Raw genomic sequence first — 20,532 nt, forward strand, 5'->3', positions numbered from 1 at the left:
TAATGATGAAGGCAAATAGTGTGAAATTAGTAAAATAAAAATTTTCGCATTAGAATATTAAGTATATTATTATTCAAAGAAGTTAGGGAATGAGATTAATTTATATGGGTCAGTGAAGAGTCCATAAAAACTATTTTTTTCTAAATTAACTACTGTTTTTCTGCAGACAGTAAAATAGTTGATCTGAAAATAATGTAAGCTCCTGAGATGTCACTGCACCATGCAAGTTAATGGATAGAATGAACCCATGAGTGATAAGCTGCTGTTGTTTTTAACAGAAGCAATGAATGTGAGAACCATTAAAATAATGTTTTTAGTTGCATCCAGGACAGCAACTGCTGTAGGTGGTGATTATATATTTTCTGTTAGACCATCCCAGGAGACCCCCACACTATTCCTTCATTTCTTTCCAGAAAAGGAAGTTGGGACCCTCACAGCTGAGCTCCAGTCTGAGAGGAGCCTTCATTTCTTTTTTGGTTATTGGCATTATCCATCCAGAAAAAGCGAAGAGGGAGCCCTGAGATAATCTTCCCTTGGGAAGGGAGTTATAGACCAATAATTCAAGTTTAACTGTGTTTTAGAATTGCTTTTAAAAATTAATAATATTTGGTTCCTGTGGAAAGCCGCCTCCCGAATCGGGCCTAGCGTATGCGCTGCAGCCTGCTCTAGAGTTACCCCCGCCCATCGAGTGAGCCAAGATGGCGCCTGCATCCTGTTTCCGCATAGTGACGCATGTATCCGCCACCCGCTCCTACCAATCGAAATCCTGTATACGCGATACTAGCCTAGAAGCTTATTGGTTGTTAATTGTGTATAAAAGGTCTTACCCGGACGGGGTAGGGTGAGACAGCCCACAAGGAGCCGTGCCTGACGGCCACATCGAGGCTGCTCTCCCACGAGGCGCCGTGCCCCGTGTGGGAACCAGTAACACAGAATGTTCATCTAGCTGTAGTAAAGGGCTTGCTTTCACAACTGCCGTGTGGTTCGAGTCGTGATTCATGACCAGGTTAGTTCGCGCAGTCTGCATCTCTCTCTCTCCTTCCCTGTTTCCCCTCGCCGGCCGGGAACCGGGGACCGAGCGGGGCAGCGCCGGACAAGTGGTGGCCCGTACGGGGAAGCTCCTCCTCCTGCCTCGCTCTCGACGGTCCCTCTGTGAGGAGAGCAGCGCTGCGCGTCGAGCTTACGGCGGACTTCCCGCGCCTGATCAACGCGAGAAGGTGAGTGCGTCTTATTACATGATAGTTAGGGCCCGTGGGTTTTCAGGTGACCCCGGGGGACTCGGAAGAGCTCTCCGAGTGACTGAAGTATAGTGCCGACTGCAATCATGGGGCAGTCCGGAAGTTCACCTCTCTTAGCTCCCTTAAAGAACCTTTTGAAACAACGGGGTATCTCGGTCAGGAAAAGCTCCCTTCAGCGTTTTCTTGATGATGTTGATACTTTTGCCCCTTGGTTTGCCTGCACCGGCAGCCTTAGCCTACCCTCTTGGATGAAGCTCGGTCGCGACATAGACCGAGCGCGCCAGACGGGCGTGTGTATGGACCCGATTCTAGTACCCATATGGGAGACCGTCCGTGCGGTCCTTGAACTAGAATCAGCTACCGGCCTAAGCCCGTCCTCTGTCTTGCAAGAAGCACGGTGCGCGCTCCAAGAAACCCAGTCAGTTTCGTCAGCGGACGGCTCCTGTAAGGGCAAACCGCCGGAGTCCAGTGACTCTGACTCAGAGTCAGATAGCGATACTGACGAGAAGGCGGAAGCATCCCCGCTAATTGAGTGGGAGGAGCCTCCCGCCACACCCGTGCGGCCTTCCGCCCCGCCAATGTCTACCGCTGCACCCCCAGGGACACCCCAGCTCCCAACTGACGCCTTGGGCGGTCCCACCAAAGGACCTTGCCGAGAGCTCCCTCTAGTGGCCATGCCCAGTAAATGTAATTATCCTTTGCTGCCAGACCCGGAAACCCCGATGGGTCGGTCAGGGGAGGGGCAACCTTTGCCGTACCCCCCGCCCGAGTATACAGGCCCTCAGGACCCTTTGCCATTAGGTAGTGGTGGGAGACATTTCTGGAGATGGAACCCTTTCACAACATTTAGACCTTTTGGCATGCTGGGTGGCTACCAGCCACTTGAGCCGCAGCCAGTCTCAGAAATGTACCCGGTTATTATCAATCCCCAAGGTGGCAATCGGCACGAATCATATGATTACAAACTATTGAGGGAATTGAGGCAGGCCGTCCATCAGTATGGCCCCAATGTCCCTTATACCTTGAACATGATCGAGAACCTCTCTGCTCTAAATCATACACCCGCAGATATTTTTCAGCTAGCCCGTGCTTGCTTGCCGTCAGGCCGATTCATAGATTGGAAAGCATGGTTTGAGGAGTTAGCTGAAGAGCAGGCCGCAAGGAATGCGGCGGGGAGACGTGGCGGGTGGAATGCTGACATGCTGTTGGGGAGAGGCGCCCATGCCCAGAACCAAACGGGTTTCCCACAAGAGGTCTATGCCCAGATCTTCCGCTGTTTTGTGGGTGCCTGGAAAAAGCTAACAGGTGAGGGAGAGGCTCAGGCCTCACTCAGCAATATACACCAAGGCCCCACAGAACCATTTGCGGATTTTGTAGCCAGGATGCAAACCGCAGCTGAGAGAATCTTCTCAGATCCAGGAGTAGCAGAGACTGTGGTTAAGCAAATGATTTTTGAGCAGTGCAACAAGGAGTGCAAAGTTATCCTGGCACAAAACAGAGCAAAAAATTTGACAGAGTGGGTCAGGCTCTGTAGAGATGCTGGCAGCCCTTTAACTAATGCAGGTCTAGCTGCCATGCTAGCCAGCTCCCTACAGGTGGCTACAAAAAGCCCGAGAACCTTAGGGGCAAAGTCTAACGGGTGCTATGGCTGTGGCCAATCAGGGCACTTTAAGAGAGATTGTCCCAATAGACGTCAACCCCCTGCCACTCAACGGTTTGGCGAACCAGGTGCAGCAACCAGGCCGTGTGGCCGTTGCCACAAAGGCCCCCACCGCGCAGAAGACTGTAAATCGGTTTTCGATGCGCAGGGTAGACGCCTCTCTGGCCGCCCCGAGCAGATTCCAAAAAACGGGAAGAGGGGGTCCGCCCTTTCGACGGACCCCCTTGCATGCCATTCGACAACACAGGATCCGATCAAATTCGTGCGTCCCCCGGCTCAGCAGGACTGGACCTCTGTGCCACCTCCAGACTCGTACTAACCCCCTCCATGGGTGTCCAGTTAGTAGGGACCTCCTTCAAGGGGCCCTTACCGGCTGGTACTGTAGGGCTCATATTGGGAAGAGCATCCACGGCCCTGAAAGGATTAACAGTTATACCAGGACTTGTAGATTCAGATTTCACAGGCCGTGCCCAAGTTATGGTTCAATCTCAGCGGGGCACCTTAGTCATTGCAGAAGGTGATAAGCTGGCGCAGCTCCTGCTCTTACCCAGCTTACATGCAGTCTTTCCAAGCAGAATCAGACAGAGAGGGGAAAAAGGGTTCGGATCCAGTGGAGCGATTTTTGAGGGACTCCATATGTCCCTGGAGTCTCGACCTATGCTAACCATTAAGGTGCAAGGCAGATCTTTCTTGGGCCTGCTCGATACAGGGGCCGATCGGTCTATCATAAGACAACAAGAATGGCCCCCCACCTGGCCAACGAGCAGGGCGGAAGAGCCCATTAGAGGAATAGGCCAAATTTCAGCGCCCATGCTCAGTGCAGCTGCCCTTCATTGGGCCGATGAAGAAGGACACCAAGGCAGTTTCCAGCCTTATGTATTAGCCCTGCCTGTGTCTTTGTGGGGAAGAGACATTCTGACCCAAATGGACGTTACTTTAATTAGCGGCTACTCCCCAACCTCTAAGCGACTGCTAAAAGAAATGGGGTATACCCCCGGCAAGGGTTTAGGAGCTTCACTGCACGGACGTGCGGAGCCTATACAAGCTGCCCCCAAGTCTGACAGACGAGGCTTGGGTTTTTCATAGGGGCCACTGAGGAGAGATTCCCACCCACACCTATAAAACTAAAATGGAAAACCGAGGCTCCGGTGTGGGTGCCTCAGTGGCCCTTGCCACAGGAAAAACTTGCAGCGTTGCACGCCCTAGTATCAGAACAACTAGAAAAGGGCCATATCGCCCCTTCCACGTCACCGTGGAACACCCCTATATTCGTAATAAAAAAGAAATCTGGTAAATGGAGACTGCTACATGATCTAAGAGCTATTAACGATTGCATGGAGCCTTTAGGGCCCGTTCAGATGGGACTGCCCCTCCTCTCGGCATTACCGGAGCACTGGTCGATTTTCATCATAGATCTGAAAGATTGCTTCTTTTCTATTCCGCTCCACCCTGAAGACACCCCTAAGTTTGCCTTTACTGTGCCCTCTAGTAATCAAGAGGAGCCCTGTCAACGCTTTGAATGGACAGTCCTGCCCCAAGGCATGGCTAATAGTCCTACCATGTGCCAGCTGTATGTCGCTGCGAAGCTAGCTAGCACTCGGCAGCAGTTCCCTCAAGTGAAAATCATCCATTATATGGATGACATTCTCTTAGCCCATAGAGACACAGATCTTCTTAAAACAGTTTTGTCACATTTAGTCCTTAGTCTTAGAGAAGCTAACCTAGAGATTGCCCCTGAAAAAATCCAAATGACTGACATTACCACTTTCCTGGGGGCGAAAGTCGCACCCACTCATGTTTCCCCCCAAAAGGTGTCTCTCAGGCTAGACAATATACACACTCTCAATGATCTACAAAAACTCATGGGGGATATCAATTGGATCCGTCCATACCTAAAAATACCCAATGTCAAACTAACACCTTTGTTCGACCTGTTGAAGGGGGATTCTAATATAAACTCACCTCGAAGCTTCACTCCAGAGGCAAGGCGAGCACTATGCCAGGTGGAACAGGCGCTCAGTGGCGCTGCATTGAAGAGAATAGACCCTGATGAGCCTTTTGAAGCCTGCGTGCTGCCGACAGAATTACAGCCCACTGCGGTACTGTGGCAGCGGGGGCCGCTGCTCTGGGTCCACCCTGGAGTTTCCCCCAAAAAAGTCCTAGAGCACTATCCTACAGCGGTTGCAGACTTGGCCCTAGAATGCATTAAAAGGGCTGTGCAGCATTTCGGTCAGCAGCCCAAAAATCTCAGGGTGCCTTATTCTTCCCAGCAGCTTGAGATACTCACCGGATGCATAGATCAATGGGCCATTCTCCGGTGTACATTTCTTGGTCCCATTAACAATCAGTTCCCTAAGGCTCCTCTCTTGCAGTTTGTCACCCGGCACCCAGTGATTTTTCCCAAAGTAACCTCTCCTAGGCCACTAGCAGGCGCCCCCACCGTATACACGGACGGCTCCAGCTCTGGAACAGGGGCGTATTGTGTGGAGGGGGACACTCCTAAAACAGTGCTCTTCCAACCACAAAAGCCTCAATGGGTAGAACTGCAGGTTATCATTGCAGTCCTGGAAAGCCTTTCCGAGCCCTTAAATGTCGTCTCGGATTCTGCTTATGTTGTGAACTCTGTACAAATTTTAGAAACGGTGGGCATTGTTAAACATTCCTCTACAGTAAGGACGTTCTTTGCCAAACTACAGGAGGTTATATGGACCAGGCAACACCCTTTTTACATAACCCATATTAGAGCCCACACAGGTTTGCCTGGCCCTATGGCCCAGGGGAACCATAGCGCAGATGTAGCCACTCGACAGCTGCACATCTTTCCGACGCTGGTACCGTTTTATTTGCCTCTGCTGAACCAGGAGAAAGAGTCTCCCACGTCATTGCACACTGCCTTGCTGCATGGGCAGCTTGGGGTAAGCCAAAGACGTTAAAGACGGATAACGGGCCTGCCTACACTAGTAAATCCTTCCAAAAATTTTGTGACAACATGGATGTCCAATTAAAACATGGCATCCCCTATAACCCTCAGGGGCAAGGAATCATTGAAAGAGTGCACAGATCTCTCAAAGACTTGCTTAAAAAACAGAAAGAGGGTATAGGCCACGGCCTGTCCCCAAAAGCTCGACTGTCTGTAGCCTTGCTCACATATAATTTTTTAAACGAAAATTCACAAGGAATGACACCTGCCCTGCAACACACCACCCCGAGTCCTCCGCATAGAGGTCTAGTCCGTTGGAAGGATGTCCTGTCGGGGCAGTGGAAAGGCCCTGACCCGGTGCTCAGCTGGGCCAGAGGCTCTGTTTGTGTTTTTCCCCAGGAACCAGGACGTCAACCAGTGTGGGTTCCGGAAAGACTGGTGAGAACCGTGACATCACCTGAAGAAGCCAAGGAACAGCTGTCAGAAACGCCAACGAATATACAACCTGAACCATTAGACCAAGCCTCCGACCCTGCTGATGATGGCGACGACCGACAAGACGATAATAGTAGGACTGACCACCCCGCGGTTGCCCAAAAAGAGGATCGGTAACTCTGTTCTTTGCTCTCCTATAGCAATCCTTCTAATCTGCCTTTTTCTTTTTAGTGGAACTATATTTCCTCCACAAGCTTCAACGAGTCCTTCCCCCTCACCAATGACACACTGATCCTCTCTTTTGCTAACCTCTCTGTCAAGGTTGTCAACACCACAGTTGCGGCGAATGCTACTTGTGAAACTGGTAATGGCGAGTTAAGTAAGGGAGTCTTGCTTGAATTTCTTAACGTTACAGGGAAGAGCCGCCAGTCTTGTGAAGGGATCTTGAGTAAAAAGGAGACTCAAAGGTGCCTTTTCCTTCCAGGGCTTGCTCCTACAGTCTGCAACCGTTCCAAAGACCCGGATGCCTCGCCGCCCCGCTATCCTAGTGTATCGCCCAAGTTATGTCTGGCTCCCCGTCAAGGCAACCGACTGGGTTGGCCCTGTTTCTCAAGTTGTTTCACTTAACAATATCCCCTTCTCTAAGTCTAGGCGTCCAAGAGGCATAAAAGAATGGCTATCGAATGCTGCCAGTGTAGCTTCCTCTTTGTTTGTCCCAACGATCGGGCAGGCTGTGCTACAAGCATGGACAGATCGGCAGCTCGCCATAACGATGGAAACGGTAAATGGCTTGGTCAACCTTACCCGAGACGTGCTACGCCGCCACAATCAGATGCTGAACTTAAATTTCCAGGCCATTCAGAAACTCCAAGCGGAGATAGATGAACTTGGACTGGAAATAGATGGACTCTGGAGAGTGCTTCAGCAAACATGTGACACCCGGTGGCTTACGGTTAAACTCTGTGTCACTCCTGTCAGGGCCAACGTGACCGGAAGCATTTCCAGAGTCTCTGATTGGCTGAAAAGGTCATATTTTCCTGAATTTGTTAATCTCTCCCAACAGGTGGAATCTAGTTTAGACACAATTGGGGGGATCAAGTTAAAACCCGTTAAAGTCGATCTCTCCGGGTTAGGCGAGGTTCTACAGAAACTATTGCACAGTGTTTCTTCCTGGTTCTCTTGGCCCAATTTAACTAATTGGATCCTCATTGCAGTGGGATTATTGGTGGGATTAGTCGTTGTTAAATGTTTGCTAGAACGCCTGTTTCAAGCGCAGCAGCAATTGCGTGTTACCACTATGATGGCTATGACTCCCACCTCTGTTACCCCCGATAGTGACCGATTTATTAACCATACCCCTTCCTGGTCGCCTCAGGTGGGGCGCTTTGGAGCAAAATTTGTAGCGAATCGCATGGCTGTTTTCTCGGGTGTAAAAGGCGACACCAGTAGTCATAATTTTGTCTCAGGTGGGTCTCTAGGGCAGAGTCCTAGTTGTGGCCAGACTGGACCCTAGCCATTGCACAGAGACACCTAGTGACACCCCCGACTCTGGTTACTGCTGTTCCTGCCCCCGTCGTTGTTCCCCAGTTGCCAGGCAAAGCACTGCAGGGAGAGTCACGTTGCTTCCAGCTTACGGACTCTCCGGTCTCCATATGACGTGAGCATTCTGGTTGGTGCTAGAGGCTCCGCCGCTGGATGGCTGAGGCCTAGTCCAGACTCCCCAAAGCACCAAAGAGGTTGTGAACCATTTGGGTTCACGGGAGCACGCTCATCACTGGAGACACTGGGTCAAAAATAAATAAGAAAGGGGGAGATGTGGAAAGCCGCCTCCCGAATCGGGCCTAGCGTATGCGCTGCAGCCTGCTCTAGAGTTACCCCCGCCCATCGAGTGAGCCAAGATGGCGCCTGCATCCTGTTTCCGCATAGTGACGCATGTATCCGCCACCCGCTCCTACCAATCGAAATCCTGTATACGCGATACTAGCCTAGAAGCTTATTGGTTGTTAATTGTGTATAAAAGGTCTTACCCGGATGGGGTAGGGTGAGACAGCCCACAAGGAGCCGTGCCTGACGGCCACATCGAGGCTGCTCTCCCACGAGGCGCCGTGCCCCGTGTGGGAACCAGTAACACAGAATGTTCATCTAGCTGTAGTAAAGGGCTTGCTTTCACAACTGCCGTGTGGTTCGAGTCGTGATTCATGACCAGGTTAGTTCGCGCAGTCTGCATCTCTCTCTCTCCTTCCCTGTTTCCCCTCGCCGGCCGGGAACCGGGGACCGAGCGGGGCAGCGCCGGACAGGTTCCCACTCTCAGAAATTCTGATTTAATTTGTCTGGGGCAAGGTCCAGGTGCTGGTACATTTTTTAAAGCTTCCTCCATAATTCGGACATGACATCAGAGTTCAGAACCACTGGATCAGACCAAACACTAGAGTAATACACAGTTAAGAACTACCAGAAGCTAAATAAGCTCAGAACACCCAAAGCACCGAATTCCAGCCAAGTACTCTTTCTCTAAAGATCACAATGGAAAACTACTTGATTGAGGAGAATGCCATAAAAACCTTGGCAACATAATGTGTTGAACATAATTAGATAAGATCATGATATTTTACAATTCCAGTTTTTCTTCCTTCATGATATAACCTCCTGAAACCTTAGAATTCAAGAGAGAATGTGTCTTCTTTAGGGGCATATCCAGTTAATGAAAGAACCAGGAAGGGCTCCTGATTAAATGTAATTTACATAAATATGTAGTTTATTTAGCATAGGTTCATTCTATTAAACTATCCTATAGCCTCTCTACCACTTCCCTTCCTCACTGTGAACAGAAATACAATAAATGATACACTTCTTGTATAAGGAAATTGAAAGAGCAATTCTAAATTCTACCATCCTATAGGATTATCAGAACCCGGAAACATTACCTTGGTGCATCTGAGTACATGACACTACTTGACATTTTAAGCATCACTGCACTCCCATTATTTGCCAGGAATAGAACAAGACATCATCTCTGGCCCAGAAGAGGGTACTGCTCACTGTGACAGCCACATCGCCAAGCACATCATTGCAGTGTCTGTGCTCAATACTAGCAGAGTAAAAAATAGTAGTTGTGTATTTAGCACTTCTGTTCCATTGGCACCAGTTACAAAGGAGGTATTACAGAGACAGTCCTTGCCCATGCAGAGCTAACAGACTAGCTGGATATAAAAAGTATGTATTATTAAAGGTGAAATTATTATTTGGGGGAAAACATCTTACGAGTCAACACCTGAGATGGGGATGTATGTGTAAAGTCAGAGATAGGTGCCTGCCTCTGATGGTGGTCTCCAAGGCCCAGGCGAGCAAGAACCTTCTCTCCTGCTGCAGCTGAACAAGTTTCAGGAAAGCTAACAGACCAGTCCTAACTGCATACTGGACACAGCAGCAGCTTCTTCAGTGGAAGTGTATGTGCTCTGCAGAAACACCAGCCTATGTGGATCACTGGATCAGGGCAAATGATTCACCAGGGTTTGATAGCATAGCAATTGAAGGGACGGTTACGAAGACAACTTGCTCTCAAGGAGAGCTAAAATAGAGCCTGGTGGGGCAATATGCTGCCCTGTCATTTTTTATTAACTGCATCCTACTATCAGACATCTACCGAAACTTCCAAGGGCCATAATTAATAGTTTCTCTATTTCCACATCTCTGTTGTCAAGGTAACAAATGTAGAAGACCCACTGAGCGATCAGTCATTCAATATTAAGGAAAGAAACTCTGAAAGAAACTTCTCCATTTTCCCTTACCTGGAAACAATCAGTCAGTGGACCATGAAATGGGTTCCTATTAAACACTGATTTCTCCCAAATTTTTGTGATTCACTGTTATTTTCATACATTTGATCTTCTGCCAAAGTAGATGTGAAATTTTCCATGTCACTCTAGTAAAAATTAAGGCTCTTTTAATAGGGAGGCTCTTTGCACGTTACATTTATAAAAATCTCTCTCTTTCTCTCTCATTCCCTCCTTCCCTGTCTTTCTCTATCTCTTTCATTTATGGCTAATGAGTAATTTTGAGTCAGTGATTTATGTCCATAGCATCTTATCATTAATGATTCTAGTATCAAAGGATATCTGTACAACAATATATCATTGTAAAATTTCATTTTTAGCAATAGAAGTAACCGTCAGCTGCTTTGCCTCAAACATAAAGGAAATAGCACTTAAAATTCATGTTACTTCTAAAATAAGTCCATCATGAATATTTTGAATTCTAGCATTTGTGAGTTTTAGGATCAGCTGGTCAATTTCTACAAGAAAGGTCTCTGGGATTTTGATAGGGATTATGTTGAAGGCTTTCAATGACATTTTGTAGTTTTTAGTATGCAAGTTTTATACTTCTGTTACAATTGTTCAAAAATATTTTATTGTTTTTGAGATTTTGGTAAATGGTATTGTTTTCTTAACTTCGTTTTTGGATTGTTCATTGCTATTGGACATGAATACAACTGATCTTGTGTCACTGTTACATACTTTCAAATCTTCAGTCTTCTTTTATAGAGTTTTTGCCTTTAGAAGGTCTGGATTCCAAACTGTCAATTTGAATTAAGATAATTTTTAAAAAATTGTTTTAAGATATTATGATGCCTGCAATATTTTGACATAGTTTTCCTATGTCAATATTAAATCAGATAAATCTATGAAGCATGTAAGTTTCCCAGGAAATGGGAAGAACTTTCCTAGGAAATGGAAAGAAAGTTTCTATGATATTGGTAATAAGTTCTAAATGTTACAAGTAATTAGTAACATTTAGCACACACCCCCAACATTTTACTTACACATGATCTCATTTGGTTATGTGCTTTATGTGACTGTTTGAATCAACAAATAATTCAGTCCCTACTGGGGCCTGCTTTAGGCCAGGGGCTAGGGAGGGCCCTAAATATCCCAAAGTTCAATTAGGCAAATCTCTTCCTACAGGGGCTTGCAGTTTAGGGGGTAAAAGGTAAGCATAAAATTAAAATGATGAGCAATTTTTCCTCCTATCTGAGGGAAAAAAAATCACAGAAATGTTTCTTCACTCTGGGTATCAAAGGAAAAAGAAAACACCAAGCATAATAAGGCTATAAAACTACCCTATACAATTGGCATTTAAAAATCTTTTCATCCTACTTCCTGACTGGCCTTTAACTTCTCAATTCAGAGCAATTTTAACAAAAATGCAGCACTCTTGAACCATCATAGTAAATCATCTATTCAAAGGAAATTTTCATTTATAACACAGTTACTGAATGCATTTGCTGTAATTATACAATGATCAATCCACACAATTTGAAAGGGGCTGAGTAATGCTGATTTTCAAAGTTATCCATAAATCACGGAAATGCAGTGCATGTGTAAAGTTAACTGTGTTGAATGGGGTTACTGCACTTTTAATTATGCCAATTACTCTCTGAGATATGTGATGTGGGCAGAGGGAATTAACATAAAATATGAATTATGTCATAGCCCTCAGCTCTTGCCTAAGCCAAGGATAATTTGGTTATGGCTTGCCGTAGTGGTATAAGCAGGAAAATGTCCATAACACTCAGCTAAGCATGTAAAAGTCATAGATCTCAGTTTAGTCTCCCCTGTGGGAGAAGCTGCCTTACATTAAGCCTTCCTGAGAACACGTTGCTTCACTTCTATTTCTATTTACCTTTAAATGATTTAACAGAAGGGAATAGGGAGCTGAGACTTGGAAGTACTAAATGTACTGTCTGCGAAAGATTAAATGTGTCATAGGATATTCCCAAGGGACCACAATAGTAAACATGTTCTCGGAGAGGATTTCAGGGTTGCCCAGAGAAAATGTGAGAGATTAAGGGTCAGATACGAGTATCATTTCTCCTGTGTGGTCCCTGAAACCAAGGGTGTGGGATGTGCCTGCAAACACAGGACCAACCTCAGCAAATGGAGTGTTCATTGCTTCGAGCCAATGTGTTTCTTGGTGTCTCAAAAAATGCCCTAATCTCTCTTAAATTTCTCCATAAATCTCTCTCCACTGGTAAACACTAGGGGCAGGATCCACAAAACTAACCTTTACTCCTGCTGTTATTTCAGACTGGTAGACTCTGAGCTTATGGGGCATGCTGATGCCAGAGGCAGACGGGCAGATGAACCGTGGGCCAAGGATACGTCATGACTGAAATTCTTATAAATCTTCTTCATGTGATAACGATATGTCTCTTGCTTCCAGATTAACGCTACATTTTTTCTAAAAAAATCTGGTGGTGCTTTTTACACTTAGGAAATAAAATTGTAGAACCAGAGTAAAACTGAAAAGTGACTCAGTGTTTTTGGTTTTGTCAAATTCTTTGGAATATTTTTCACTTAAGTAACAGTTTCATTAACTTTACATTGTTCTTCTTTAAGTGGCTCTGGATAATGCCTTTCCTTCCACTGCCATTTGCCAAATTTCTATTCATGCTTCCAGGCCCAACCTAAATGTTGTTTCTTCCATGGAGACCGTCCCCGCTCAGAAGAAATATATCAGGCCAACATCCCCAGATCCATCTTTATCTTTACTACAATGCTAAACACAGACTTATATCAGTGGCTGACCTCAGGAACGATCCAGTGATAATCATAATTATATATCATATTCCACAGATTTCATATTTTATATGTATATAGCACATTTTTTTCTATTCACTAACTCAAGTCTTAGCACTTAGGCAGAATGGTAGACGAGAAAGAACGTGAGTTCTGAAACAGAGAACAGTGAGTTCAAACACCTACCTCAAAAATTATTTTTAATAATAATTAAAATATTTTGAAGAAAGTTACTGAATATGTCTAAGTCTGTGTTTGTGGTCTCTGCAATTGCAGTATTAATAATACCAGCCTTCCTTGAGGACTGACTACTTTCCAGGAACTGTTTTAAGAAATTAACTTACACCAACTAATTCATTGAATTCTCATAAAACCTGTGAGGAAGGACTACTGCTATCCATTAGAGGGATGGGGGAAGGGAATCCAGTGACTCTAAGGGGCTTGCCTGGTCTGATTTCCTACCTAGAAGGAGTAAAACTAGGATTCGATCCCAGGCAGAACTTGTTACATCCTCCATGCTCTTCATGTCTTTGTTGTATTTCTTCTCCTCACCATGTTTGTGACCATATCTTCTGTGGAAAACAGAGTTAGCTGAAAGACAATAAGTTATGCTAAGGTGATTTTAAAAGGGAAAATGGTTATCAATAATAGATATTATTTACTATTTCCTCATTTTCAACAAAAGTTTAAATAGGATTTTTGTAATACCACATACCAGTGATCTAAACTTAGATGTTTGTAGAACCCCAATATATATTAATTTTTATCAAAGTGAAAATAGTAAAAATATTCATAGCCTTTATAGGACCTATTGTCTCACAAAGTACTGCTGAAATTAATTGACTGTTGCTAATAATCATATTGCAATTAAAAACTTGATAAGGTTTCAACAAAACTAACCCAAAGTACTTCTTTTAGAAAACTAAACATTATTTGTAACAGAAAATTTCAAAATATAGAATGGACATTGGGGAGATGGTAAGACTGTTGACCGTCCAAAGAACTGCAGGATTTTAGGCATATCCGTGTTCTTTATAAATAGCTCATTAGTTTGAGAGTGTATGGATAAAGCTTAGTGGTATCTCTACTATTTCTACAGATAATTTAAATAACTTATCAGCCTAGCCACTATTGCCACTTTATCAAGGGAGTTTCTTAGAAAGTTTTCCTCTAGGAGAGAGGACATTCCATGTGGAAGTAAAGATAACAAAGATTTAATGTCCACTAAGTATGTATTTCTGAAAGGAAAACTGTAATGGGAACCTACAGATAATCAGAATCACATGAGATGGGAGGACTAATTTCCAATATACTTGTAAAATATATATTGAATTTGTATCCACACTCCATACTGGGAGTTTGGATTAGGAGAAAGGAAGGAGGTGTTTTGGGCTGAACTCTATAGCATAGGTATGCTTTGGATGAAAAGAGTTGGGTAACAATCAAATTAGAACAATCAGGGTCAACAAGTGAGGGATAGAGTCTGGCTGGGGCTGATAATCCTGATCTCCTGATGTGGGTTGGGGATTAAGGGTCAGATATGCAGATCATGGGAAAAGGGGGGGCTGGTATGGTAGAAAGAACATTAATAGTTGTGTCCCAGATGGAGTATTGATTTCAAAACCAGACATTTGGGATAAGACAAAACAAACACCGGTCCTTCAATCAAAGGGATTTAAGTAACCAATAGAGCTGGGACAAAAGCCAGACAGAAAACGGAAAAATCCAAGAATGTAGAGCAGTATGATTCAGCAAACAAGAGATCGTCCAGAGTCAACCCAGTGCTTTGGTGAATTTTCCCCATTCCAGGTCCACGTCTGCATGGCAGAACTGGACAAGTTAAAGGGATTTACTTAGAGTAGAGTCTTCAAACACCCCTTCTCAGTCTCCTCTGTCAGATAGTCATTGGCACAAGACAAAGAATCGGATTATCAGAGCAGACTCATATGAATCAGAGATCTTACTGTATATGAAGCTTTACTAAGAATTTTGAGGATACAATTGTGAAGTACAGAAAAGCAAGGAGAGGCCCCAGGACTGTCAAACAGTTCCCCAGGTCCTTTCTTCCTGGCTCAGGATGTTCTATGACCTAATGAAGTCTCTTAAGTAATTAATGTATCATGCTGCATTAACTACCCAGAACAGAGCTTTTCAGTCCTGAAACATCTCCTTTGTACTCAGATAGTTCCATAATTTATGGGATATTTTCCAGACTCTCTCTTATTTACCACAAGTAAGCAAAACAGACCAGTTACATTATGCTAATATAGCTTGCCTTTTGGATTTCCTACTGTGATGGGTGGTGCTAAACTCTAAGCAGTCTCCTAGAGACTTCAGACTCTATCTTCTTAGTGTCATCCCTCATTGCATTTTGCCAATTTTACTTCCTAATTTGCTCTTGACTCTCTATTGCCTGGCACTAATAGGCCCTTATCAACTTTCCTTTATTAGATTATTGCAATGTCCTCTACAACTAGTTTTCTGAACTCAAAGCGCCTCCTGTAATCCATCCTTGAAACTACCATCAAAATCAGTCTCTTTCCTCCCCTCTCCAATACAATCCTCATCATATCATCCCCCTATTTGAATCCCTCTAATGATATTACAGTGTCAACATGCTAAATTTAAGGCCATATAATTTTCTAGCCACTTGCAGCACAACTCTGCACCTTCCCCTTGCCATCAAACTATTTTAAAGTATTTTTGATTTTCCAAATAGCTTTGGTTCTTTCCTCCATGTTTTCTACTGGCAAGAATACAAATCCTTTAGAATCCTGGAACCCCATATGGATTTTGGCTGTCAGGGCCTCTGTGTTTCCTCTATATGTTGTACATGATTCTATAGTAGCACTTTGGGTTGAAAATACTAAAAATATATATTCTTGTCTTTTTCTGTTTGGTTTTCCTTACTCTATTTCCTGAGTTCTGAAGACATTCTTTCTGGCAGCCTGCTGGAGAAGTCACGGACATACTCAACAGCCATCTCCCAGGCCTCCCCTCTGCCCCTTTTCCCCTCTTGCTTGTTTGGGTGCACATGTTTCAATATATTTCCATTTCACAGCCCGGAGAAGACAAGGAGATGAGGAGACGTCAGTTCTAATGGTACAGCCTGACCATACCGTCAGCCCAAAACTGGGAACAAACAGCCCCAATTGCTTATCCTGGTGGGAAATCTGTGCAAAGGTTGTTTGATACATGCTTTTTGCTCAGTGGCAGGGCCCACTCCCCTTGGGGTGTACAAATACCAGACTTCGAGCAGCACAAGCATCCTTTGCCTCTGACATGAAGCAGGGTGTGCGGAGCTGCACCCACACACCCTGACCTGAGCAGCTGGCCTCCCCAGGAAACTGGCCACGATGGGACATCTTTCCCTGCTCTTTTGGACCCTTTGTGCTGTGTAACTAATAAGGTGTTCATTTGTTGAGAATCGCTGTTGTGCCTGAGCCTGTGTTCCCATAACGCACCATATAGCAATCTGTTCCACGCACCTATCTCAGCTGGTTAAATGAATGTTATTCATAATGTTAAAACTACATTGTAATATGGTTTGGAAAAGTTCAAAAGAAAAAAAAATGAACCAAGCAAAATCTCTTTGAGAGTTTCATATTAAACGAAAGTCTTGCAGCATCAAGAAAGGAGTACTTTTTATAGAATTCCTGTAAGTTACAGAAGGCAAACCCACACATTTTTACATGTAGTACAGGCTAGTGCCAAAGGTTAAACATTCTGTGGATAAAAAAATCGACTGGCCATGAAATAAAAAATAATCCAAGTTCAAGTGGGGAGGGGAGTGACAGAGGTTAATGAATATATCCTTTCTGTAATTTAAAAGTCACTCACAAATTTTCAGCAACCTGCAAAACAGGTATCCAGATAATTGAAAATGCTGCACACATCAAAATAATAGAGGCAACTGTTCTTGTTAAGGAAATCACTGAATAAATCAGAGTGTAGATTTCTAGAAACTCCATTAATGTATAGTTGTACTTGCTTAATTTATATCATTGGTACTGGAAAATAGGACAGTTTTAACTAGTTTATATAACCCATGTAACATTCACATGATATCCAAAAGTGTTATGATTTATTATGTTCTTATTTTAATATGTTTATTACAGAATAAAACCAATACCTAATATTGTGACTATAGAGACAAAGAAACTTCAGGTGCACATTTTGAAAAGGAAATGTTTTAAGATGTGTTTGATAACCTTTATGTAATGATAGGCAATCAGGCATAGTGTACAGGCAGGAAACCAATTTATGTTTCTACATCTTGACAACCTAAACCACATTCAGAACAAACCCTCCTGTCTAGAACAGTAATTTTTATTGGGGGATACACTGCACTTAGGTAATTAAACTGCTATTCCCTATATTTTGCAGAGATGAGGCTATCAAAGTCTGTAGGATAATCAAGTTTACGTTTCCCCCAAGAAACACCTTGGACATGAAATGTCTCATTTATTTGATAGAAGAACTAGTGAAAAGCATCTCTATTCCAATCCATTTTTTAATTTCTAAAATATAAAAGTTCTCACACATTTAGTTTGAATGAATGCAATCTAGCTTGGAAGACAGAAGGATGCAATGTCCTCTGGTGATATTATCTGGTGGTGCCTTCACTGATTAATTAAGAGGAAGCCAGAGGATAGAGCTTTATTTTTATTTAAATATTTTTAAATCTCTGGCTTTATTTGACATAGTAGAAAATTAAATATGAAAATCTAACACACATAGAGTGTTTCACAGTTTTTAATATATTGTCCCAATAATCTTTTAAATCCTTACAACAACCCTGAGGGGCTGGCATCATTATTATTTCTACCTCAAAGGGAGGAAGGAGACCTGCTTAAGATAAATGATTTGACAAAGGGTTCAACCGGTAGGAAGTGCCTGTGAATTACAACAAGGCATTTGACAGCTTCTTTCTTATACAAGGTTGAGAACAAATCTGCCTAGCTTCAAATTTTGGTTTCATTACTTATCAGCAGTGTGACATTAGACATGTAATTTTAGACACTTTAAGCCTCAGTCTCCTTGTTCATAAAATGGATATATTACATCATTTAAATCACAATATTACTTGAAAACTAAAGGAGATCATGAAGTTAAGATGCTTAGTGTAACATCTGATACAGAGTAAGTGCACAATTAATGGTGGCGGTTACTATCTCAAAAAGGGCGAGGAAAAATGTGAGCTATATCATCAAAGTGGAACTATATGATTCCATTTTGTGAAATATGGCTAATTTACTTTTGTAGAATTGTAGGAGGATGTTGCTGCTCTTGAGCTTTGAGGTCATTAAAATAACCTTTCAGGAAAAAAAAGTTAAATCAATGCAGAAGCTTGGTATAAGCTATAGTCATTTCTAGGTAAAAATAATTCAAGGATTACAGGGAATATACATCAGTCTCTGCCATTCTTTTCCCTAACTCTCTGCTCCAAATCTTAAATGCTTGATAAAGAGAAACATCTTATGAATTATTTTATTTTTGACCAAGAATATTACGACGTGATATTGAAAAGGATTTCAATCCATGAAGTCTTTACTCAATTAATTCAGGCTCATAAATACATATTAAGATACTGAGTGTTCAAAATGGAACTTCCTCTTTGTAAGGGGAGGGATTTTTGTCTGTTTTACTTACTGATGTATCCTGAGCATATATCAAAAGTCACCTGACATTTAACAGTTGGTCAACAACTTTTTGTTGAATGAATGAAAATAACAAATACAGGCATACCTCCTTTTATCGCACTTCACTCTATTTTGCTTCACAGGTGTTGCATTGTTTGTTTGTTTGTTTTAACAAATTGAAGGTTTGTAGCAACCCTGTGTCAAGCAAGTCTTGCCATTTTTCCAACAGCACGTGCTCACAATACTTCGCAATACTTCTCACGGTATTTCAAACTTTCTCATTATTCTTATATCTGCTACGGTGATCTGTGGTCAGTGACCCTTGATGTTACTATTGTAATTTGTTTGGGGCACCGTGAACTGCACCCAGATAGATGGGAGCTTAACTGATAAATGCTGTGTGTTCTGACTGCTCTATGGACCAGCCATTCCCATCTCTCTCCCTCTTCTAGGGCCCCCCTATTTCCCTGAGACACCACAATATTGAAGTCAGGCCAGTTAATAACCCTACAATGGACTCTAAGTGTTCAAGTGAAAGGAAGAATCAATCGATGCAACAAACATCATTGTTGTCTTATTTTAAGACATTGCCACAGCCACCGCAATCTCCTGATCAGTCAGGATCAACAACATCCAGACAAGACCCTCCACCAGCAAAAACATTATGACAATGGACAGATGAGTAGAAACATGGGGACAAAAACTAAAAGAAAAATAGAGTGGTGGGGGGGTGATTTGGATGTTCTTTTATTACTTTTATTTTTTATTCTTATTTTCACTTTTTCTGGTGTAAGGAAAACGTGCGAAAAATTGATCAGGGTGTTGAATGTACAACTATATGATGGTACTGTGAACAGTTGATTGTACACTGTGGATAATTGTATGGTATGTGAATATATCTCAATAAAACTGAATTTAAAATAAAAAAAACATTACAACGCACTGAAGGCTCAAATGATGGTTAGAATTTTTTAGCAACAAAGTATTTTTTAACTAAGGTATGTACTTTTTTTAAACATAATGCTATTGTACACTTAATAGACTACAATATAATGTAAGCATAACTTTTTATGCACTGGGAAACCAAAAACATTGTGTGACTTGCTTTATTACAATATTTGCTTTATTTATTTCTGGCACTGAACTGAAGTGTGCCAATACATGAAAGAATTTAAACTTCTCCATACACATATTCAGTGAACAGGTTCCCTTTCATCATCTCAGATAGTATAATATAATGGAGAATTAAAGTTCTAAAAGAGAGGATATAATTTATAGTATTCCTTTCTTGTTATCTTCAGCAAGAGTTTTTTTTTTTAAGTTAGAATGTACATTTGATATTCAAGTTCAAAACTGAAGTATCATAAATCCTTCCCAAGCCTTTCAATTTCATTAAGAAGATAGTCAACATCAGTTTGTCTGGTGGCAGGATTAGAAAAGAACATTAGAAAAAAATTTACTTTGTTCCCACATGGCTGGTAGCTTATCGTGACTGTGCCCTCTTCTATCATCAGTGCTTTAATCTCTGGAGCAATCTGCGTGTAAGTGCAAATATTATTCAAAAGAAATTTTATAAGTAAATATTCTCCCACATTCTAGAGGGCTATATAATTATCTTTAGCTTCAAGTAAAGTGAAAATAATCTAAAGCTGTCAGGGATCCTGTACAAAAAGCAGCTCTGTACAGAGAGAAGCAGCATAATCTGTATTTAGCCTGCACCTCCTGTTTTACCTAATGATTCATGATTTACCAAACTCATCAAATGGCATGTCTGCTAGAGCATATTAAAGGAAGTAGTGTGGCATTTTGCTTATATTTACAGGGCAATTCAATCAGAAGCACCCAGGAAGGAGTTAAAATGATATGGACAATGGAATAACAGTATGCTTCCGTATTACATTGGAATTATTATAATACATCTTGAAGTTTTTCTACAAGGTCATTGTTTTGCAGCAAAACAGAATCTTTTTGTAAACTTCATAGAGACAAGCGCTGTCTGTATTGTACATATCCTAAAATGACGATCATGCATGTGGCTTTGTGGCACATTTGTACATCCTTA

The 20,532-nt window shown here is 42.8% G+C and overlaps 1 long non-coding RNA gene and 1 pseudogene across 1 annotated transcript in view; both read right to left on the reverse strand.

Annotated features, from left to right (window-relative positions):
• The window catches only part of LOC119511163, a 67,128-nt gene extending 53,785 nt beyond the window's left edge, over window positions 1-13,343 (reverse strand). Inside the window, exon 1 of the long non-coding RNA XR_005212165.1 lies at window positions 13,291-13,343. This is a non-coding gene — a long non-coding RNA (uncharacterized LOC119511163). The remainder of the gene's footprint in view (window positions 1-13,290) is intronic.
• A 6,488-nt stretch (window positions 13,344-19,831) lies between these two features.
• The window catches only part of LOC119511503, a 32,274-nt pseudogene continuing 31,573 nt past the window's right edge, over window positions 19,832-20,532 (reverse strand).

This window comes from Choloepus didactylus, chromosome 16 (genome assembly GCF_015220235.1).
Source record: "Choloepus didactylus isolate mChoDid1 chromosome 16, mChoDid1.pri, whole genome shotgun sequence".
NCBI classification, from domain to species: Eukaryota; Metazoa; Chordata; class Mammalia; order Pilosa; family Megalonychidae; genus Choloepus; species Choloepus didactylus.